This window comes from Andrena cerasifolii, chromosome 5, assembly GCF_050908995.1.
Source record: "Andrena cerasifolii isolate SP2316 chromosome 5, iyAndCera1_principal, whole genome shotgun sequence".
Classification (NCBI taxonomy): Eukaryota; Metazoa; Arthropoda; class Insecta; order Hymenoptera; family Andrenidae; genus Andrena; species Andrena cerasifolii.
Genome location: NC_135122.1, coordinates 5,426,858 through 5,452,785, shown reverse-complemented (window position 1 = coordinate 5,452,785; position 25,928 = coordinate 5,426,858). Strand labels below are relative to the sequence as shown.

General features: G+C 37.5%; 1 protein-coding gene across 3 annotated transcripts in view; it reads left to right on the top strand.

Annotated features, from left to right (window-relative positions):
- LOC143368935 (uncharacterized) overlaps nt 1-25,928 on the top strand; it is a 98,690-nt gene that overhangs the window by 5,668 nt on the left and 67,094 nt on the right. The window lies entirely within an intron of this gene.

Here is a 25,928-nt window from a genome sequence, read left to right as displayed (position 1 = left end):
TGCACTGATGTAGCAAATTATTAGTGAAATCATGGTACATAATTAAATGCGCGGAAGTGAATTTACCGTACATGAGCCTTCAACGCTCTGGATATGCAAATTTGCTATTACTATCTCCCGCTTACGACAGCTACATGCCTCCAAGGTTATGAATACAGTAAGGTTATCTTTGATTATTAATTTGTGCGTCATGATCGCAATTTCTAATAATTGCAGCGAGACAGTTGCATTTAAGGTAATTGAATTACTCCGAGCGTTTTATACTTTAAATATTCCCTTGCGCGTTTTTAATAATTTAGCCTTCTGACTTTCATGATGTTTCTTAATATAACCCTTAATTTTCTATACACAGATCTGCTTTTAATTGTCTCTGGATGTACAACATGTATTGTATGATACATCCAAATATGTATAATTAGGTATGTTATTAGAATTGTTACAATTTAAATTATAGTATGCTGTAATATTTCATCCGAGTTGACTGCTATAAATTTCTGTCCTTTGACTATTAACCCTTTGAAACCGGGGAATTTTAAAATAAAAATTTTCTCCGGATTCAATTAAAATATACAAAACGAATGCATATGTTGCCTGGATTCAAAGGGTTAAAAGCAATTTATAAGTAAGAAAGCAACTCTTTACACAACAAGACACAGGGACCGAATTTGTACTAAAGATATGTGGAATTCTCTTGTGGATCTTTAACAGATGTATTATATATTTAAAAATAATATATATTTTTTATATTACATTGCACTCAGCATTTCTCTGTACAATTCCTTCGAACTTGGGTCCAACACCCGTTCTACAATATTTTTCAATACTAGTTCCACCAACTTAAGTAGTGATAATCTAATGCTTCTCACTTTTTCACTGTGATCAGCAGCATTTGAAAGGGAGATGAAATGAACGTCAAGTTACACCATCATTGTAAACGTTCATTTCGCAACATTTATTCACAGCTAGTGTACTCCACGAATGTTTACAATTTATCAAATAATTCAATATTTGATATTTATATATAAATAATAAATATAATTGTTATAATAAATATATATATATAATTATTATAATAAATATTATAATAATTTAAAATATTTGATGATATTTCACGGAAAGGCGGCAGACGCTTCTCAGCCTAGGGGCGCCAAATCTTCAAATCCGCCCCTTTCCGATTGTGAAAATACCTCGCCATTGGTAAAATGTAATCGTAGCGTACCGCAATTTATATCACGGCCAGCGCCTATACAAGCACATTAAACTTTGCATGCTCATATTCCGTGGATATTAGTCTTCCAGCATTCATAAGTTTTGCAATGCTCCGGCGGCGGTTGAGCTTGTACAGAAAGTTGAACGAGAAAGCAGCGGTATCTATGCGTTATCTACTTACTTTCCAAAGCTGATCGAATGAATATTTATGCATGCTATTTTGTTCTGGGAGACAGGGACGTAAGTCAGCCACGTATTTGGGTCGAAAGAAATACGTCTGCCACGTGAGACTGTAAATCCAGAAAGACAGCGAGGCTACCGCGTCCGCGTTTAATTACGCGTGTACTTTTTTGGGGTGGCAGTATCCAAAGAGGCCGAGCGAATTGTCGCAAGACCGTCATTCTTCCTGCACAAGTTTTCGTGGGGCACGAACGTGATCTCGTACCCAAGGGATCTGTCGAACGCGCGGCAATGCTGGGACAATCTTATTGCGCACAAAGTGTGTTGATTTAAACATCAGCTTTCTACGATACAGCAAATGTTATTAGTTTCGACGTGACTCGCTGGATTTACGGGAAAATTAATGCGTATGTTTATTGTGCCTGCACGAGAAAAAGCTTACAAAGAACCTGGCGGGTCGAAGCCATTCCAGCAATTAACATTGTTAAGCCGACATTATTATGGTTTTACGGTGATTTATCGTGACTTTGAGATGGATAAAGGTAGATTCATTTAACTCGTTTACTAATATACTTTTTACCCCTGCGCAGGTACGACGCATTCTTTCTTACCAATTATTAGATTTGTGATTAGTTTGCTAACATCGATATTGCCGCGGGGTAACCGTCTTTCTTTTCCTTTCTTTCTATTTTCAATTGTGAAACTACAAAAAGGACTGGTGCTTAATTCTGTGCCGCAAGAAATCAGTGGAATAGTGGAAATTCAATTTTGTCGTCAGAATTGCATAATTTGTAGCGGTGCCATTTTGCATTGCGGTGAAAGAGTATGGGAAATTTCCAAATCTTTTATAGTTTTCTGTAAAAGAATAAAAGAAGAAATTCTTTCTTATAGTATGAATCAATTATTAACTAATTATTAATTGGAAGAGAAAAGATAGTCTTCCAAGCGTATGCAAAGTTGATAATTTGCAGTTTCGTTAATATTTTCAATCTCTTTACAATTAGCAGATTATTCAATTTTTTGTACGCCACTTGTTCTTGTATCCATCGTATGATTAATATTTATAAATTAAGTGCCATTCAAAGTAATTTTCCCTTTTTCTAATTACTGTAGTATTTTTTCAACGAAGACATATAAAGAAACTTAAACTTGCAATTATTATCTAACATCTTATTTTGCATGTAAATAATTCTAGTTTTTAGCAAAGTTATTCCACATAGACAATTAAACATCGATCATCGAAAGATTACCGTACAATATTACGCAATTAGTGTTAAAGTGCAGTCTTCTCAATTGCCATTCATTTCATTTCCCTAACTGTGTGTGCTTACACAGACAGACATTTAATATGTGCTAAGATGAAAGACTACTGTCATTGAGAAATCATTTTTCCTAATCTGATTGTGACCGTAAAATACTACTTCAAGATTTTGGTGTTGATAACTTCAGAATTATGAGCTGATTCTGACATTAACTGTGTAACCGTAAAGTACTCTGAAAATAATATCACAAGTTACGTCGTCTTAAATAAAATTTATTATACATTAATTAAATAATTGAAACGCTTTCGTCTAACAGATTGTACCAACGCCAATGTATTTTATTTCTTAATAAAACTATTAATACAGATCATCATTTAATTAACGAGATTCTACTCCCACATAAATATCAATTTAAAAGTCTGTTCATGAAAATAGAATGAATCTTGTTACAACGAAATACTTTAACTTTCGCTTTGGTAAAAACATGCCATAAAAATAGCATAAATTCACATCAGATAACAACACAAATTTCGCAGTTGTGTGCACCTTATGCTTGATGCTACTTTTTACTTTTAGTTTCCTCTAAAATTACAATTTTGAAGGCGAAACCAGTTTATAGTCAACAAGACCGGTATTCGACAAAAGAAAAAAGTTAATTCACAATTTCGACTGTTTGCAGAAGGATACATTTAATCCGCAGTCGTATCGTACTACTGCATTTCGCAAATTCCGTAAAACCCGATTTTCTCAGAAACAAAATCATAACAAGAAATTTTATCCTCCATTTTTGACTTCCTTTTCCGCGTAGAATGGCGACTTACTTTTCCAATTATACCGCCTGTTATCAAGCAGCCCGTATACGCACAGATGCGTGTAATAATCACTTGTAGGCTTACGAATTCCGTGTTACATTGCAACACCTTACGTTGATACACAATGCACAAAATGCCGGTGTTATTTTACTCACGTGAAAATAACACAGGGTTCCATTTTGAAACAATTGTATTTGCACCATGTTATACCACACGACATTTTCCTTTGTCATTGCTTTCTATGTGTAGCAAAAGTAGAAATACAACTCGTTCCAATTGCGCGACGCACCCTGTATACAGAGTATTTAGCATCAAGTGTCAGAAACTTTAAGGGATGATTCTACATGACAAAATAAGATGAAAATCAAGAATAACGAATTTGGGTTTGAGGCTTCGTTTTCGAGATATTAATTGCTGAAGCACGCGTAAAAAGTGTCTGTCGCGAAGGAACTCATTGTCAGACTACTGCCAGGAGTGTTAGACAGGTCAGGTACGGCGAGGGCAGTAGTCTAAGTCCCTCGCGTCAGACAGTTTTTACGCGTACATATTTTCAAGAATTAATAACTTGGAAACGAAGCCTCAAACGTAATTTCATCATTCTTGATTTTCGTCTTATTTTGCCATGTAGAATCACCTCTTAAAATTTCTAACACCTGTGGCCGAACACTTTGTATATAGATATACTTTTTCTTTTAAGGGGTCATTCCGGTTAGCGCGCCGATAAATTCAGCGATTTTCAGGAATTTACTGCGACGAAAATAATTATAGTAATGGAATAAAACTTTTTTCTATTTATTAAACTATATCTCTATAGTAAATAAAAAATATAAAAGCAATCAAATTATTGCATTTCATATGCTTTTGAAAGCGGTATTGATGATATGTTTAAAAATTCATGCCTCGCTCGTGAAGGCGATTTAAACTGTTAGACTTATCTGAACCCAAAAATCCAAACAGATTCTCGATCAGTATGACTGTCGCTATCGGTCGGACCATAGTCAGTGATTTATCTTCAAAATTAGCAAAATGGCGAGCAAAATGTAAGAAAAATGTTTTTTCGGCTTTTTTCTTTTGCTATTTTCGATTTTAAAACTAAATTAAACTCAATACAAATACTTGGTTGTAATCCCTGCGAGAAGCACAAGGGTGCAGAATAAGCTCTAAAATTTATAAAGCAATCGGTTCGATAGATTTTGAGATTTTATCTTCACGATGTGGACAAATTCTCGTTTCGAGAAAAACGTGTTTTGTAAACGATTTTTTTTACGTTTACAGTCACTCACAAAAGTATCCGTGCACCCTGTATGTAACATATGCCACGGTAACACGTGCCTGGTAGGTAAACTTGGACTGCAATCCTAAACGTCGTTCATACCTAAATGGCACACCCAGGCCGCAAAAAATTCTTCTCAATTTCGGTTAAAAACGTTTGTGGTTTTTGTTCGTTGGTTTTTTACGATCGCTGAATGGCGCGACTTTAGGCAGACCTGATTTCCGTCGAGCCATAAACGCACTGACACTGCTGCTCCTATATGCAGAATTCACGTGCATAAGAGCGTGGCAGCCGGTGCACTGTCCGATGCACGTGACGCGAGGTGCATTGCGCCGGGCATGGTCACGTGCACCAGCCAGCACTCTGTCTCGCTATGGCAAGGGAACGTACAGATTTGCCGGTGCGTTCGTCACACGCGATGAAATATACATGAACCATATGAGATGCTCATACGTGCGTCGTTTTTGGTAAAATCTTGTACCACCTTTGTCTCCACCGGCTGGAAGCTGCTAGAAATAGGCTTCCAGTGGAATTCCTTGAAGGAAGTATTCTTGGAATGTAGGTACACTGTGTACAGCAAATTCAACACCATATAGGTACAGTACAGTGTTACAACTTTTAATATCGTCGCGAGTGTTACAACATAGGAAACTGATTTTACAGCAATGTAAAAGAAAATTTTACGCTTGAAATATGATGTGAATAATCACTTTTATGTAGTTATTGTATTTTGTAATCTATGACTGAAAGATCGTTCTGTTATAGATCATAAATACTTCGGTGTTTCAGGATAGATTCCACTTTCATTGAGTTATGGCTTCCGCAGAGGCGGATTTGTGTAGAGAATAAGTAGGCTGCAGCATAGGGCTACAAATTTTGGGGAGTGGCAAATTTTAGGGAGCGACAAATTTTGGGGAGTGGCAAATTTTAGGGAGCGACAAATTTTGAGGAGTGAAAAATTTTGTGAAGTTGCAAATTTTGGGAAGTTGCAAATTTTAGGGAGACGACAAATTTTGGGGAGTAGCAAATTTTGGGGAGCGGCAACTTTTGGGAAGCGACAAATTTTGGGGAGCGGAAAATTTTGTGAAGTTACAAATTTTGAGGTAGTGACAAATTTTGGGGTGCGATAAATTTTGGGAACAAACAATTTTTGGGGAGCAGCAAATTTTGGGCGAAAGAAATTGGGAAAAGTTTAACCACAAAGGCTTGAGACAACTTTAAAAATAATTTACTTCTTTTTCATACAGCAAATTAGCAATAACTCACATGTGAGTTGCCATATTAAATTAATTTTGAAATAGTCTCGACTCTTTTAAATTAAAATATTTGATGATATTTCAAATCCCCAAATCCACCCCCGGGCTTCTGAACAAGCAACTTAATTCAGCCACTAATCTTCGCACAGTACTTGCTTAACTTTTCATCGACTTATCTCTCGTGGAAAGGATACGAATGTATCGCAATGAGTTTTAAAAAGTATCCACGTCGTTCGCAGAAGTTGAGCAAAGACTCTTGCGTGTATTAATCGTATGAAATATTTTTCGAGAACGTGCGGCTATGAATGCTGCTAAGTAGTCGAAGCTGGGGCAAACGTAATATCTCGCATAAGTCAACGTCATATCCTACATCGGACGATAATGGCGGAAAGGAAATCAATATGCTAGCGGTGGCTATGCGATAACAGCGGAATATCGGCACGTTTCATTCCTCACTGTGTATATCCGTATATAATTCGTACGGATAATGTATATATTTATCTGCATGGCTCGGGGTTCTAGAACGGCTAATATTGTTGGATCGGACCATTTTCTAGGTCGGCCTTACTCTACGTCCAACAAGTAATTACTCTTATTGGCCACTTATAAACCACGGAGACAGTTGACTCCTTACTCATCGGAATGCGGTTCTATTTTGCCACCTTGAATTTAACGTTCTGTTTACAGCCTGGAGTATGATTTATATGGGACAGCTGCTGACACCCGCTTTTAATCCAGAGAGGGATAATATCCCGGTTTCTTCGCATCTAACTGCTTGCATCAAAATACGTATAAATAATGGTATTAAATTCTTTGGGATTATCAGACACTGGGTCAATGTAGGAATTACGGGGAAATGGTTGGACTAAAAATACGAGTGACTGTATGGCAAATCGTAATGAATGGCTAGCGCACAGAACGTTAAGATAGGTTTTCCTATACGCAACGTCTAGAATTTCAAAGTCAATTTTCTCGCAAATGAAGCGCGATATCAAAAAAAGTTACTCTTTCTTTTCGACTTATAACAAGTAAATGAGTCGAGAAGAAGGAATACAATTTTTTGATATTGTGCTTCGTTTTCAAGGAAACCGGCTTTGAAATTCTTGACGTTGCGTCCAGTCGCGTGTAGGAAAACCTACCTTTAGAAACGGTGACACTTTATTAAGACTTTATGGCATAGACTGTGTCATAGTGAGGCGTGGGGTTTTAAACGATTTTGGAATGGGAGAAAGGTAGAAGCGTTTTTTCGGTAAAAAGGATGGATTAGAAAAATTCGGGTAAGAAATTTAGATAACGCAAGGACTAGCAAGGTGTAACGTTTGATAATATGTGACTGGGTGAATATAGTGGTTTCGAAGGGTTTGGAAAATGTCAATGGCAGGCCCAGCTCGTCCTTGTAGGCAAAATTAGGCAGCTGCCTAGTGCGTAAAGTTGACAAGGCGCGCAAAATGGTCTTTTCATGGTTGGCATTTTTTAAATAAAATTTTAAATGAAATATTCCAAGTTGTACTCTTATGTTTTAATCAAAAAGCTCAAATATATATAACAATTATAAATAAAGGGCGCAAGGAAGGATCGAGCCGGGCCTGGTCAAGGGATATCTATTTAATAGGAAGGGTTGAATACATTATAATATAGGAATTACGTCAAAACAATTTTACTAAAATTACATGTGGTCCTATGACAAATTTTTCGCGCTGGTTTGTTTGTGTACAGAATAGTGCACAAAATTCTTCTGTGAACACATCGTAGATACAGCAGTTAGACATTATGACACGGTTGACGACGTAGAACTTGCGGCGAAGACATATATTCAGTTTACTTTATAAAAAGTTCGCAATACGTATTAGTGCAACGTCAAACTTTTTCCGAAGCAGTTAAGTTATCGATATTTTAGGAGCTACTTCATTCTACCAGAGAACATAAATGTTGTGTTGACACCAACTGATATGCGGGTGAAACCGCGGAGTTTCGTAACATTCGCACGTATCAAACGCTAAGTAGAATAGAAACACGCGATCGAAAGGACGCGGAGGGACGCCGATTGACGAGTTTCGTTTCAACGTTTCCCATTCCCGGCGACGGGAATGCGCAGACAGCCTGCCAGGATGAAAAAAAAACTACTGTCGTAAGATAGCTTTTACGACACTTCTCTTCGGGTGAAATTGAGAGATTACGTGCATCTCCTTGTTCGTCCTTGCATACTCAAGTGACCACCACGTCCGCGTACTTCCTGCATGCGTTTTCCTAGTTTGCGCCTGTAACAGCAGAGCTTAAACTTGCTTTTCCCAATTTTCCAACAAAACATGCCGATATGTTTATCTCATTTTCCTTATACTATTTCTGGAATGCGAAAGGCAGTTTTGTTTAGAAGGAGTATATACATCTTTAGATTATTCTACAAGTTTAGTGATCTTTTAAACGAAGCATGGCAAATGAAAAGAAATATTCTTCATTTAGAACTGTCTATGCTTAAGGCGTCGTTTAGATTTTAGATATGGCGAATTTTTCTGTGCGAGCACGATTGCGCTTCAAATTGGACTTAAGGTCAGAGTTGGCCTAGTAGATTAGATAAACAAAAAATTATTTAAATAACGGATTGAATAAAAGTTACTTTAACTTTAGCTTATTTGACGAATGAGTTATTTTTTTTATTCGACGAATAAAGTTGACCCGGGTTAATAATGAATAAAAGTTTAAAAAAATTATCGATTCATTTTTTAAAATTTTATTTATTAATTGAAATTTTATTTATTATTTGAAATTTTATTTATTATTTGAAATTTTATTTATTATTTGAAATTTTATTTATTATTTGAAATTTTATTTATTATTTGAAATTTTATTTATTATTTGAAATTTTATTTAAATGAAGTGCAGACAGTATCAATATCCAAAGCAGGGAAACGATACTTTTTTATCACTGACACTGACGGCACTGAACCGTCACGGAACTGATATGTGTGTATGGACCTTTATGCATCGTTGTTACTTGGGAGATTGCTCGTGGTCGTTTTCATTCCTTTACATCGAAATCAGTGTCATCCCGGAGACTTCGACCGCGTAGAGTCGTCTCTGCATCATTCCGCATTGCCTGCAACATGCGTTGAACGTGGTCAATAAGGTGAGATTCCGGGTCGAACGATCACCACTCGTGCGTGTCGAGCTTCTATATTCCAGTCATCCTTGAACGTAAAGATGCAGTCACGCTTAGCTTAGTAGGCGAACAAAGAGGGAAAGACAATGAGCAATCTCTCGGGCATTCGAAAAATTCACACCCACACTCCCCTTATCTTTGTCGCCGATTGTTTTGTTTTAACCTTTGCCTAAGTAAAATACGCTTGCGTCGGAGAAGTTGCAACACTGTTTGTCGGTGGATCTAGAAGCTTTTAATGAGTACACACATACGTCTACGTGGTGTCTCATTTTATATCATATTTCACACTTTCCCTTAATTAAACTTAACGAGCCTCGATTAAGGAAATTAAAAATCATAATCTTCGGATGTAATACTCTATTGCACATTTTTCTTAATTAAGAAATAATAATGTTAATTAAGTAGAATACAGAAGTAGAGAAAGTGAACGTATGTGGCAAGACACAGTTTTGCGTTCGTGCTTACCACTTTCAAAACTGAATATTCTTTAAATTTTAGTGTTTTTTTAATGGTATGTTTATACGATGTTTTGGAAGAAAGTGAGAGGTTAGATAAATGCAATATAAAAAGTGATCTCGGTGGTATTAGCTGCGACTCATGATTTATGTGGTGCTCTGAATAAATACGGTGTCAAATACTAAGTAATTACAAATGTCTATATGGTCTTGAGCAAATCACACTCAATCTAACGGGTAAGAGCCCTGTTACTATGCTTTTCGTGTGCTACGTGTATATGCATAAGCGACAAGTTGAATTGTATGCTGCGTGAGAACATATTTGCAAATGTGTCGCAGCGATGTTGAGTAATCTAAAGTTCTTAATCTGCACTGCTTACACGTTTTAATTTCTTCCTTCCCTTCGTACTTCAAATGACAATTTAATATAAGCTATATATTCTGAAAAGCGTTTATTATACAACATTGGTTTATATTCTATAGAAAATCTGTGATTTTCAACGTACATAAAAATGCATAGGGGAGGCTCTATCTTCAAAATAAAAAGAGCGTTGTCATTAATCATTAATTTCGTATGCCCACCCTCCAGAATCGAATTATTAATATAGATAGCCAAGAAGTACGTCGTTGGAAAGAATTCGAGAATATCGCAGACATCTGTTTACGTTTCGGCAGTGGCACTCGGGGCTGCGACCCTTTACGTTATCAGCGCTGCGTGTCGTCATCGAGCGTGCCGAAACGTAAACACATGTCTGCGATACCCTCGAATTCCTTCCAACGACGCACGAAAGTCAGTCGGTCTACAGAGTTCGGACGCAACCCTTGCTAGATCGTGCATTCATTTACGGTTTGTGAAGTGACTGTGAGATTGTATTATTTTCCGTTGTGCGGTATCATTGCGGTAATTAGTGAAAAATGACTAGAAAAACACTCTGGTGTTATTCTGCACATGCTGCAGATGTGTGAAAAGTGTGAAGTATTCGATGAGCGATGCAAATTGAAGTGTCGTTCGAATAAAGTGAGAAAGAAGTGTGTGCAACATTTCTTGGATAACATGTCACCAAACACCTTCAACCTGTACGGTAAGTACAATCGATTTTGATAATTCATTCGGAAAAAAAACGAACGGAAAGGTATTCGGTTCAACGGGTACCGCACTTCTTGGCTATCTGTATTAATAATTCGATTCTGGAGGGTGGGAATACGAAATTAATGCATGGGCAAATCTCTTCTACATCTAAACTAACGGACTGCATCGTTGAAAGAACGATTTTGATAATATTTTCCAGAAAAATCGAACTTTAACGCGATCGCTTCAACGGGTACCGCACTTCTTGGCTATCTGTATTAATAATTCGATTCTGGAGGGTGGGCATACGAAATTAATGGATGGGCAAATCTCTTCTACATCTAAACTAACGAACTGAAAATCGGAAAATAGCCAAATTTGCAGGGGTTAATTTCACCCCCTTCAAGTGAATTTGGACAGCAAACAAAAATTGCGTTTTAATCAGCAGGAAATCCCCTACATATTCACAAAGTTTCAGAATTTTTTGAATTTTCGGGTTCGAGATCTTTCCTTGTCAGAAATTTTCCTATTAATTAATTCTAAATGGTGAATACGTAATAATATGTTCATCGTTGCAATGTACGTGGAAAACTGCTCGTCGCAAAATATGCCACCTCTTGTCTTATTTAAATACTTACAGTGTAAGTATTTTTAATGAGCTCCACGAAGAATGTAATAACGAAGTCAATTCAGTGTTTTAATTAATATTCCTTCGGTTACATGATTTCGAACCTCATTTCTTGCACCAATGGAAAATATAAAGTAAATTATCGATGTTACGTATAGCGTGTGACGTTGGTTAAAATCATATTGTATTAAATATATTATATTCCATTTTGTCCACTGTGAAAAATAATTGGTTAAATAACAGAGGCACAGAAGGAAATGGAACGACGTATAGTGTGAGTTGCGTGTAACGCGTGCAATCTACTCGCATCGAACAAGAACGCGGGTTGCCCGTTATAAGGGTTAACTAAGAACTAATTATTCAATTAATAAAAACAAGAAATTAAGTTCGAACGGTACGTAACTAGGGGAATGATCAATTAAATGACTTGAAACCGGCTATAGTTTTTTTTTTACGTAACAGCGCATTCTTCCTAGCGAACGAAGGTAAACGCTCGCGATACCTTAACAGGTGGAAAATTGTCCTTTATTTCTCAATTAAGAGGGGGACAGTTTAAAGTTTATCGCGTCGCTTGGACACTTTTTACCAGCAAAGGCACTGGATATTGGGGCAGTGAGAGGGTGAAAGAGACGGTGAGAGGTGATGAATGTGCATGAAACGACATGGGTAGGTCTGGAAAAATTCTGCGTGTCGTTGACCGAAACGAGCGCATAAAGTTGACATGGTATACATAGATTCACGTGTCAAGGCATTCTCACTGCTCCTGCTTGTAATAACCTTTCGCTAGCCAAGGTGAATGTGAGCATTTTTTAATAAAGTCTGTACTATGGAGACTAGCAGAGGCCGAAAATATCGGCATAGTCATTTGAGAGCGGGATAAGTTATGATTAATGAGCATGTCGAACGAACATTATTAGCAATTTTTGCTGGGTAAATTATGCGTGACACCAGTTCTGTGTTAAGGGACGATTCTCGTGTAACAGTCGCAAAAGTAACTGATATTTAGATTTTTTTTTTAAAAGCTGTTTTTAAGAGTGGGTTAAAATCTTTTAAGGATGTAAGGAGGCATCTTTAAGTTTGCAGATATAATTTTTTTATGTCGATCATTTTTATTATTTATTAATTATTGTGGAATTAAGTCATCTGATTGCAAAAATGAAAAATGTCTTAAAGTTAGATAGTTTGCGCTGGGACATTGTTACCATCTTTGGGCATTTTTACATACAATTTTTTTTTATAGTCTTAAAATGTGATAGACTAAAGCTACAAACGTGCAAAATGTTTGACTTGTTTCTTTTTTAATTCCCGAAAAACTAAGTTTTCTTCAGCCGACGCAGGGTAATGGCCCGAAAAGGAAAGGTATCTTTGAAAAATTCTTAAAAGTAAACTACTTAATGAATCTATTTGAAACTTTCAGTACTTTTTATTGGGTATTTAAGTTTCACGAATATCCTTTTTGAAATTTATTTTTAGCAGATTTGTAAACCGTACAGTGCCAGTAAGTCAGCGCTGCAAAAAATTTCCGCTGAAATGTTTGACAGTTTTCCGACGAAACGGTTCGCCTGAAATAAAAAAACCAAAAAGTTTTAGAAACTATATGGGAATGGCTATAGCACGACAGGTTTGACTTTGAAAATTTTGAAAAATGACAAAATGGGGAACCTCTGAAAAGAATTGTGAAATTCGGTTCTAGTAAATTAACCTCTTTCGGTAAAAAAAAAGTAGAAGGAAACGACCCATCAAAAAAATCCCCTGGCGTGCCATAGCCGTCCGCATATAGTATCTAAAACATTTTGGTGTTTTGATTTTAGAAGCACCGTTCCGTCAGAAAACTGTCAACCAGATTTCTTGCAGCGCAAAGTTACAGGCCTCGTACAGCTTGCAAATCTGCTTTAAATAAATTAAAAAAAAACAATTCGTACAACTTAAATATCCAATAGAAAGTCTTGAAAGTTTCAACAAGATTCATTAAGTAGTTTGCTTTGAATAAATTTCCAAAGATCTATAACAAAACGTATTGTAGGTATATTTTATTTATTTAGTTTCTGTATAACATTACAACTTTACAGCCCTTCTATTATAATACAATAGCGCGTAAACTATTCTACTCCTTACCTCCTTGCCCTGTGGCAATAATTCCGCGGGTCCCTGTACCTGCGCCGTGTTTGGAATTCGTTACGAAACCAGCGTTATTTGCTGTCAATGAAATTTATCCAAATTGATTATCGTTGGAACAAATTAATAACCGTATAGAGGTTCGGGGCGAAGCCATTAATTCTTCGCCGGGATGCCTGAATGCGCTACTCGATTTCATAAGAAATCATTCTCGCGCATTGACGCCTCTACGTGCAAACGCAATTGTGCAGGATGCATAATAGGCGAGCACAGAAGGAACGCGAGGATAGGAATCTAAGAATCCGCTTATACGGGTCGCTCGTGATCAAAGGATAAGATCTACGGCTACGTTCTAACCGGGCACAATGACTGGGACAGCATTCTACCGCGCTCTTCGTCACGAGACGAAGCGGCGGCAGAGATACGCCGCGGTTTCATGCAAATGCGGCAACGCGCCGGTACATATAGCCACGGATACACTTGCAGGCTGCATCCACCGCCGAGAAACCAGATTCCCTTGATCTTGCGGGCCGGGAGAATTATTCTACACCCCGACACGTTGCCGCGCGAAACTGCAAAAATAAGCACGCTCCCATATATTGCCGTTATATTACTACCGGATACCATTACACCCACGATTGGTTAGCACCACCTCCCCGTTGCTTTCCAATCGTTTCTTTCGTTCCGATCCTGTTTGTCGCTGTCGATTATCAATGGTGCACTGTCGGTACCCTCGTCGTGCGTTTTGCAGGCGTGTTGGGGCTTGATTCATAATTTTTCAGTAACTGTAGCTCTTGTGTCCGTGCATGTGACGATTTGTTTCTGAACGGCGAAAATATGGTGGTTAAAAATAATTCGTTGATGGCGAATTGTTTGTAGCTAGACTCGTATGGTGGTCGTTTCGGTGATTGCATATTTGAGAGATCAAGTTATTTTTTAATTGCTGACGGGGGGTCAAGAGCTTTGGTTGCGTTCAACTTTATGCTTTCAAGTTTAAGGGGTTGTACCTAGTCAGGCGGTCGAAAAGAGGCGAATATTTGTGAATTTTTTTTGAAGAAGCGGAAGCGTATATTTTTACAGAACTTTTTGCGCTTAAAAGAGCAACATTTAAAGAACATTTGGTAATTTTTTGGTAGAAAAATATTTAAGTGCTCACCGCAAAACCAAATTTTTAAAAATGTTTCTTGGATGTCGCTTGTTATTTTATTATAAACTTAAATATTTTTCTACGAAAAAATTACCAAATGTTCATTAAATGTTGCTCTTTTAAGCGCAAAAAGTTCTGTAAAAATATACGCTTCCGCTTCTTCAAAAAAAATTCGCAAATATTCGCCTCTTTTCGACCACCTGACTAGGCATAACCCCTTAACGCGTAAGGAAAGAATGTATGTATTGACGCATTTCTAGAAGAAAAGATTATATCGTATAAGAAGTATCTGTACTTACTGGTGGATCAAGAAGGGTCGTTGTGCCAAAAGTCCCTGCAAGAAGGGCCTTAGTGCCAAAAGTAAGTTTCGAGGAAAGTGTCTGTAAACATTTCGAAGTTAGATATTTTTTATAAATAGCGAAGTTGTTGTAAAACTGTCTATAATATTTAAAAATGATATATCTCCTTTGTGGTTGCATTATTACAATCGGAATTATGTCAATTAATCAGTGAAATTAATTTTAATTATAGCTCTCTCAGGGCCTTCTTGTATATAATGGACAAAAATATGGTTTTTAACATTTTTTTTTTAAATGTTCGCATAATATTTGCAAAAATATAGTCATAAAATAATCATAGATCGCGTTGATGTATGTGTGGCTTACAAAGGGTTACCCGTACATTCCGAATATTTTTAAACTGTGCAGGTTTGTAGAGGACCTCAGTAGAAGTATGTATCCTGCAATTTTACGTTTGTACTTATTATAACGCGTCTTGTAAATTTACCATATCTGTCAACTTTATAAGATATGACAATGAAATTTAGAGGGCATATGTAGAAAAAATGAGGCACCCAACAGTAAATTTATAAAAAAATACTTTTTTTCCTTATAGCAGCGCGATCTGTAATTTTTCAGAAGTTATGCTTGTGCCATATTATTCCTCACAGAAAAATATACAACTTTCTTATTTATCATTTTTTTCTATTCTTAATCATTTTCGAGTTATTCAACTAAATAGTTTTCCACCCCCCAACTGTGAAGGGTAATTTCACCCCTTAAACACGACCTTCCGCCGTTAAAAGAAGTGTGTTTCAAATATTTTTAAGTACTCTCCGATATGCCGAATTTCATTGAACTCAGCGTGTAACACTTGGGTGATGTTCCTTACCAATTTTTATTCCTAAATTTAATGTAAATACAGATGTATATTATCTTCACATTCTCTCCAGATCATTCTCCAGTACCACTTACTAGGTCACGAAGCTTTATTACCTTACTTTTCCTACGGTATCCTTAAACTAACAAATATTAAGTTCCTTTTTATGTAATGTCACCAATAAACTTGTAACAGGTAACGATGCCTGCAAGGTAAACTCCATACTTTAAATTCGTATCGTTTATACGGAATTCACCTAAAACATTATTTGTCCTGGTCAAAGTATCGCTGATTTATCGCTGGAATAATAAATTCAACTATTCCGGCGATAACTACTGTGCATAAACGAGAGTATGCGCGCCTGGCCTACGTGTACTTCTTTCTGAGCTGCACGACACATTGAAGCGTACGTTAATTACAGGTGAGTTACGCTGTTTGACGGTTAGTTTGTTTAAGCAAACGATGATTATGACAAGTTGCAAATGCTTGTCGTGCATATATTTATTCTGCCGCTCCGATGAATTACCGCCAGCCGCGTTGGTTCGCAATTTTTCGAAGCGTTACAGTTGCGAGATATTGTTGCGCTACCAGTGATATGTGGAAGGATACAAATGAGCTATCGACGCGATGATTTAGAATGCATTATGAAGCAGTAGTAATCAACGACTCGGCAATTAAGACAGTCGACTCCAATGCGGATCGTGCCTCATTTCGAATTTCTCGTTTCTATTCAGAGGCGAGTGGGATTACATAAATTATCGGTCTGCTGCTGAACGTTTGGACTCTGCCGTGAAAAATTGTATGTCTCGCGTAACTGTTACCTCTATTCTTTCAAGCGCGATGACACAATCCATATACACGGTGGGCTACATAAAGTATTACAAGGTATTTCTACGAAGACAAATGAGAATAGCGACAGAATTCTACTCACGTATTTCAAAGTAGCAGGCTCTTGTGAAAAAACACGCGCATTGTGGCTGCTGAACCGCCCACGGAGGGGTGGGACTAACAGGGTAACGTTACCCAACCCGAAAATTCTAATTTTAATGAAACTTCCTGCGGATGTAATTTATTTCTGTGGAAATTCATTCGGGAAGGGGTGAGATCAGCCCTTAAAATGTATAATTTTATTTTTTTTATTAGTTTGATTGAGCATAAAAAACTGAACAATTCTCATATTTAAAATTTTGTTTCTATTTTCTATCGTTACAAAGTTCGGTGGAATTAATTTTTTAAGAATTAATTTTTCTATTTTACCTATTATTAGTTTGTTATAATACATATAATACAATTATAATACATATTGGGAAATTTAATATGATACAATGAATTTAATTTACATTTGATTGAATCAGTAAATTATTCAGTGACTTGATAAAATTAATATTCACCACCGAGTGCTGTGATTATCCGCTGAAATGGAGGATAATATCGAGGATCAGCCTCTTCTCGCAATCATACACGTCGAAAGCGTACCTCCTCACAATTATACACACCTATACCAGAGCGAATGGAGAATAAAGAGAAAGCATATAAAATAGACAACTATACGCAAAGTGCGAGTATTTCTGTTTAATGGTAATTTGCAATTAAACCGCTTTACCACGAAAAAGGTCCAAAAACGGATTCAATCGTTCCGAAAGACCTGTTACCACGGAAATAGATCGGTACGCAGGTACGTAGTCCATAGTTACGAGCTCTTAAAATGGAATTTATGTATTTTTCATTGCGATTACTTACTCAACTTATGGCCAGTTACAAGCCAGCGCCTTAGCTTTCGAGATTTCAGTTTCGTATGCGGTATCGAGCTTGATCGATCGTAAATTCGATCATAATCCAGGATACCGGAAAGTCATTAGGGGAAGAGAGGAAAAGAAAACTAGAAAAGGCATTGCTGGGGTTGACAGTGGAAAGTCGGAGGTTGCAGAATCGCGGTTTTACGACTCACGGTTTTAAGTCTCCGATTTCTTTGCACGTTCGATTAGATTGTCTCCCACGTGTTATCCGCGGTTTATCTGACACGTTGCCAGAAACCTGAGCAGAAAACTAAGGAAAAAAGATTAGTAAACACGGGTTAGAAAATCTTGTTTGTGAGATACAGCCAATTCCAGTTTTAACATTAATGCCTTGTTATCGAGCAACTAGTACAGTGCCACGCGGTACTCAATTCCAAAAATGTCTGTAGCCAGGGGTGTATATATGAAACGATAAGATCGACAATCACTTGACATTTGGTCCGTCGATCTGATTTTTGATGCAAGAACGATTTCGTATTCGAAGTTGTAAGTCGTGTCACGTGTAACTTACATTAAAACCGGAAAAAGTCTGCAGGTTGGAAACAAGAAATTTCCACGCCTACGTTTATCAAGATCTTTTCTTTAGTCTCTACTTGCAAAATTTTCTGACGTATGCTCAAATAGCGGCTGCGTATCGTGGGGATGTTTGAAATTAGATGATTTTGTACAAGCAAATTTTTGAGTATATAATGTAATAGATCCAGCCAATGTACAGTAGGTACTGGAAATATTAATTGCATTATTTGAATGAACACGTTACCACTTAGGTATACCTCGCTTACAAGGGAACATAAAGTCATGTATTCATAAAGTTTCAGATTTTTTTTTGAATTTTCGGGTTCGGGATCTTCCCTTGTTAGAGGTCGTCCTTAAATTACGTACAGCTTTTTTGAGGGACGAGGGGGTCGCGAATTTCTCAATTTTTCTTACAAGGGAAGAGAGGGAGCTAGGCAGCGTTTTACGTAATTTTTAATATGAGTAGCCTAAAAAACGACGTTTCATCGCTTACACGAAACAGAGTTAAATAAATTTTAATAACTGAAAAATGCAATGTGAAGTTATTATGAAAGGAAGGGTGGAGGGGTTGGAATATAAAATCTTACTAATATTAAGGAATCGTTTATAAATTATGAAATTTATGAACGGTTCCTTATTATTAGTAACTAGGTAGGAAAATATTATTGCAAAATTTATTTATTACACAAATGTGTAGTTCACTATCTTGGGAAAATTAAATTCGATACGAATCATTTTATTAGTCATATTTCTATGAAAATTGTGTATAAATACCTACATCGTAAATTTGACAGTGATGCAATAAATATTTCCAGTACTGTACATTTCACATTCACCCTGGAGAAGTATAGTTATAAATTGCATTTCATATTTAAATATACCTAACTTTCTCGTGTCTTTACAAGGTAACTATCAATTCATCTGTTCTTGCACTCTAATTTATCATAACACTTATTAATTTAACGCTAATTTGAACAAATTACCACATTATGGTATCTTAACTCTCTTTATGTAAATCTTCTAAGTGAAAAGTAAAATGAAAGGTGCGATTAATATTGACAAATGAGTACAAGACGCGCGTCTTCAGTATTTAGGTCGTTTAAACGGTATTTCATATACTAGTATCCATTACTTACCTGCAGTTAATTTTTGTTATAGGAATTAATAAACGATATCCTGTGTAAATATTCTTTTCAAGGGCATATTCAATGTAAAGTTTTCTATCTGATCCTATTTAAATGGAAATGTACAATGTGGCAGGACCTTAAATAGATAACTAATTATTGAATATTTAAACTTCATATTTCTTACATATAATACAACTTGTATGACAATATAGTTATAAAAGCAGGTATAACAAAAATTCATAACTCACATAAACGACTCAAAATGTTGAATAACGTAATTATATAGCACTTACTAAATTAGTTTACAATAGTTCCGTTTAGAATAACTTTTGATTAGAACAACCAACAGATTTCGATTTACCTCGAGACATATTACCTTTACCAAAGAAGTACCCGCATGATTCCACGAAGAGAGGTCCATGGAAACGACTACTCGCCCCTTAGAACAAACTCTACGATTGGTAACGTTAACAATGCTCGCGAGCACTATTAAATAGATACACGAGGGATGACCTTTCGCGAGGAAAAAATGTCGGACGTTTCGCCATGTTGCTCGAGCCTGAAGTCGACCTTCGGTCATGTTCTCGTAACCGACAGCAGAGGGAAGAAAGAATTCGAGCGATTGAGGGGGCAGCGCATTGACAGCGGCAGCTCCTGCTTAGTTGCTTCAGAATGCAGTTATCTCTGGTTCTCAGCTGCTTCTAATTGGTTTGGAGAAGAATAAACGACGCGGTTGGTAAAGAGTATTGCTCTCTCACGTGAGAAGATGGTAACGTTACTTGGCCATTACTCGAGTTGCGGCGTGCGATGAAATTCATGCGCTCGCGATAGCAGCCTTGTGCTACGTAGAGGAGTTCGAGTGTTTATTTCTTATTTTATTTTAAAATCACATCTACCTTGCGGCGGCTGCCTAGTGACCACAGTTTATATAGTCGTGTATATATGTATATATCGAATTAAGGATTGGTAGAGGGGGTAACTTGAAAAATATGGATTTTTTGATAATAATTTTTACGCAGTTTCGTAGATACAAAAAAACATACAACTTTTATTTAAACTTCTCGATATCCCGCGCAGTTCTCGCGATATTCCACGAAAAAGAAAATTCTGAATTTTTTCCCTAAAATCGCACTGCGGCACCAACAAAAATAGGGTTGCCTTACAACTGAACTACCCTATTTGCACGCAAATTATTTGCGTAATTTTCTGAATTTTCGAATTGCCTAACTTCCCTTGTCAGTATTTGAGGATGACTCGATTAATTGATTTATATCTATATTCGCCGAATTAGAATTAGACCTAGTGAAAATCCAAAACTGGTCATCCTCACATGGATTGACCCTAAATCCTTCCAAGGCTTCGCTCTTAACAGTCGGTTTGGCTCCTCTCTTAGATAACCTCCCTTCTGTTCGTGTTTCTTTTGCCTCCCCTTTTATCTCTCCTGCTGATACCATGAAAAATCTTGGTCTTATTCAGGGGCGGCTTTAGCATACTTGGCACCCCCGGGCAAGATTATCATGGCGCCCCTCCAAGAGCACGAACATCAATTAGCAGAATAATTATAATAATAATAATACCTTGTTGTGCCAATGTAGTTCCTTTAAGGCTTGAACAAACACACCGAGTAATTTAGTCAGTAATCTAGTAATTTACCATTGCTTTCCCAAACTACTTGACTAAATTTTAGTGTTCACACTCGAAAAATTACTAAATTACTCGCTGGGTCGACTAAATTACTCGACGTGTCTGTTTCAGCCTTTAGATAGAGTAAAAATTCACGACATAAATTCTTATCATTAAATACTTCGCGAAGATATGAGGGTAGATACAATTTCTATCTTTTCGGTGAAAATTTCCCACAAATTAGAACCTATTTGATTTGCGGGGAGGTTACAATTACAGTATCTACAGTTCCTTAGTTCCGTTTTTGAAGTTAGGTGCGAAGGTATAAGATTTCTGTGTCCAATCCGTAAACTCGTGAGCAGTAGATACTTAATTGCTCAGTCCAGGAGTGTTGTGATCTTTAACACCGTGCAGTCCTTGAATCGGGGCCCAAGATGCAACGCGCCACGTAGCCGTAGGTAGTAAGTGCACGTAGCTCTCGTGACTCGATCGGCTGGCCGTCGGAAAAACTCACCGCGATGCACGATCCTGCTCGTTCTTTTCCTGCCTCGTAACCCGTAAAACTTGTCCCTAATAAACTTCTTCGGGCTCCCACGTGATTCCTTTGAGCGTATAATGCGGGGGAAAATTTATCGGCGTGGCATGTCTATCCCGATCTCATATTCAATTCCCGTCTAATTGGTTCGAAATACTATTGTAATGATTACTTTGTATAAGGAGAGCCATCATTATGGCTTGCTAGGAATCACTAGTACTTCTGGTTTAAATGGAGTCATTCGTGGATTTGTGAAAAGCAGCGTTTAAAGTAATCATAATTAACTGTTATTCATTCCCAAATGAAATTGCATTTCAACGCTGAAAATATCTTCCGAATACAAAGCTGTAAGGTAGGGTGTTTTTAAAAATGAATCATTCATTCATAAGGCAATTTATTTATTGTAGCAGTTGAAAGTTATTGCAAGAAAATTTACTCAGTGATATCGCTATGCTAGTTTTACTTCTTAATTCATTTATACTGATTACTCACTTTCTCTCGAACTTCTATTATAATCGTGCTGTAGTGGTCGTAATATTCACACAAAATTCACGTTCAAACATTTAAGCCTGTAGCACTTTTCGTTCAAGTTACTTTTCTATAAATTAATTAAGTAACCTGCTAATTAGGAAGGTCGGTCTCCTCATTAGATAAGACGAATAATTAAGTCGTGGCGAAACTTTAATAGTCACCCTCGTATAACCAGATTAAATATAGCGTTGCATCATATGCAGCAGTTACTGCGCCCCAAATGAGTTGATTCACTTTGAATAATTTTAAATAGGCATTTTTTGAACTCACGTTCCCGGTAGAGAAACGACCCAATTCGCGAGTTAATTTAATTTTCATAGACTATACGCGATACTAACTGTTTCTTTAGATAGCTTTAGTAAGTATTTTCGCAGCTTTTTCAACAAGTAACTGAAACTTTACTATCTCTCCTACAATGAAGTATCCACTAAGATTTCTTTAGAGATGATTTTATTTTTTTTAAATACTACATATATAATTACAAAAATACCAATTATACTTTTGCTAAAGTAGTAAAACTATCCAGAAGTAATTATAGTTCTTAAAAATATCTAACTTCCTTGCAATTCCGCGGAGTTTGTTCAGCTTTCCTAGTTTCGATGTTTCATTTTCTTCACTACTCCTCTTCCATTCCTGCCGGCAGAAAGTGAACGCAAAAAAACACTTACACTTAAAGAATACTTCGCTCTGGTTCGGTTGAACTGAAATTCGACGCCTCGCTGGTTAAGCGTAGCTCAGGCAGTTTTAGTCTGACCTAACGGTGAGCGATTTGTTTAAATTATTCGCTTAATTATATGTCGAAATACCGTAATTAGAATCTTGCTGTCAAGACCTTTCGACGAATTGACAAGTCATACGTGGGATCCGTGGACAGCCACGAATAAAATTGTCACCATATTAAACCGTGTTTATTGACACGTAGGAGCCAAGTAATGATATCGTAACGCCGTAGGGTGCCAGTTCATAGGACACTAAACTCGTAATTAACGATAGCCTGATCAGTGACTGGTGGCCGCTGTTACGCTTTATACCGGTTACGCCTGTTCCGTGCACTTCTGCGAAGAGTAGAAGGCAATGGTCATAAGTAAGACAGTAGAATCCGTTCGGGAGCCTAAAGGTCTGGGAACACATGTCTGGTGGGCGGGCAAACGAATACAAGTCAATTTTTGGTAAAAATGAGATAGAACTTTTTTCTGAATCGAAGTTAAAAATAAAATTTCCTTTGCTCAACTTGTAATGAATTCAAATTTTGTAAATTTGTTTCCCGTATATGAAGTATACTTTGAATGTGCAATGGGGTGAGACATATGTTATTAACATTCATGTCTAAAATTTAACACCTGATCTTAGTCATAGACATAGCACATTAAATCTTATAAGTGTCTTCCTGAAAACCTAAGAATTAAGGCGTTGAGAGCAAAACGGACTAACCCATATTGAAAAAAAAAGTTTTTCTATTTCATATGATTAGTAGAACATATTAGAATACATTACTGCTCCTAACTCAATTTCGCAAAAAATATGGGTTAGTCCCCCTTTGTTCTCAGTGCCTCAATTCTGACTTATACTCGTTTGCCGTGTTAATTCCATGCCAGTGGTAGAATAAGGGGGCCTAGAGCAGTGATGGCGAACTTTTTTGACAAGTGGGTCAAATTTTGTTCATTATTTTTTTTAATACTAGCCCGTGGGTCACTAAGTCAGTGGCGCCACTTGGAAAGGGGGGTGGGGGTGGTAAAGAGAGTACCAATAATTTGTAAACACCAAAAATTTGTTAACAGAAAAACTTAACAATTGACCCTTTCTATTGTTTCTCACTTATAAAATCCTCTAAAAAGGTCTACGTTTCCTTTTTGTTTTACAACTTTTACTTTTGCAAGAGCAGAAAATAAAGGTCGCCATTGAAAAATCAGCATCAATCAATGGGGCGATACCACGAATTACCGCACTAGGTGACACCACGCCCAGTGGGTGATTTAAAAAGCCTTTGTGGGTCAGCGCCTGACCCGCGGGTCATAGGTCCACCACCACTGGCCCAGAGGATCTCTCGCGGAACTGACACGGAACTGATATGTGTGCCCAGACCTTAAAACAGAGTCACTGTTCCGCAGAATTCGCTCGTCACGTTTGATGTCACTGCGCTTGGTTTTTCGAGTTACCAGCATCGGGCACGCAGCTTTTTATTCTTGAAACGCGTGCCCATTATTTCGAAAGCGGCTGTGTCGATAGAACGACCCGACGTTTTTTCTATCTATGAGCATTCCTGAGAACCTCTGCGCGCTGGACCTATAATAAAGTTCGTTGAACACTCGAAGTCTGCTTTTAACGAATGCCCAACGCCCTGAATGTGCACGGCAATCTTTGCCGGGGCAAGAAGCGCTCAACGATGGAGCGGAGTCGGAGCGTACCGTCAGCGGCGTTGTTTGCGACGTCAATCTGCACCCATTGCGATAAGCTGGCCCCCGGTCGAACAATTTCACGAATCTCGTAAAACCGTCCGCGGGCCTTCAGTTTCGCCATTGTGCGTCGTCGGTCGGTCGTTTCGCGAATCCAACCACAGTTTGGCCAGCGGTTGAATTTCACTGCAACTTCTTGCCTGCGGTTCTCCAAAGCGCGCCACTTTGCGTGACTCACTACGACCGTGCAGAATTTTTAGGAACATAACACCGAAGAATGCGGTGTTTACGTCGAAATGCTTTTTGTAAGAGCTTGTACGGTTTAAGTGGTTTTCATTAAATCCTGAGCGAGCCACTGGTAACACGTATCGTACTAAATATATCATTTATATAATGCACCTATAAAAATATGAATTCCAACTTGTCATTCGACCGCCACTGTACATCCTACTTATTATTACCTAACTGTCGTCAAACAAATGATTAATTCACTAAATACCTCCGAATGAAAGTGGTGTCTCGCGAAAGAACTGTTTCTGTATAATGAGTCGAGTCTCGTGACAACTCAATTTGTTAACCAAGGGAAATACTTTCGGGACCGCTTAAGCTGGTCGACACGTGCCCGCGCGGCACGTGCAGCCCATACTTCAACTTCAGTGAAGGGTTCGACCGGCGGCGGAGCAATGATGTCCTCGCGCTGAAAATATAATCACGCGCGGCCTAATGTAATTTTCGCTTGTCAGATGCAATGATTAGGCTGCGCAGGCGGCGCGCGGCTGGCCGAGCGAGCCCGATCCGTCGGTGTAATTAGGTAACCGTGGCGCACGGGTGCGGAATAATTACGCTCGAAAATAATACCACGCACCTGATTTCCAAACGATCGTATCGGAAGCTTCATTTGCATAAATAGCAGCGCGCCTCGTATCACTTTGCGCCTTGTCGGCGAGTAACGCGGCACGATCGCCGTTTAACGCGGGATTTTAAAATGCTCGACGATACCATCGACGATCGGCATGCGATAAACCGACGCGCGTGACAGTTTATGTCCTCCGTTTGGTGTGCCCGGCGAGCTTATTGAGCTGTGGGACTTCCTACTTTGTGTAGAAGGAAGACGATTGTGTATCTCAGGTGTGGTGAAATGGATTAAGCTGTAACTCTTCGTTGACGGTTAACGTGATATTGGCATTTATGAGAGAACGAAGGTAAGATTTATGACTGACAGATCTGTGGAAATATTAAAGTTTATTTCTTTTATTCTGCATGTAAAATTAGAGAAGTTGGTTTTCTAAATAGTGAGGAAACGACGAAGAATATTTAGTTAACTATGTACGTATAATATAAAACTATGACGAGTTCATAAATATTACACGAGATATTATATCTCTGATGGGCGAGCAAACGAGTATCAGTCAGAATTCTTAGTTTTGCAGGAAGACACTTAGAACATTTAAGGGGTCATTCTACTTTGATCGGCCGAAAAATTGAGCTATTTGTAAAAATATTTTTCTGAGTAAATACAACATATAACGAAATAAATCTTTTTGGTATTTATTAAGCTACTCTTATATTATAGAAAAAAATTTAAAAAAATTGTTTGGATAATATTAGAGTAGCTTAATAAATACCAAAATGATTTATTTCTTTATATATTGCATTTACTGAGAAAAATATCTGTACAAATTGCTT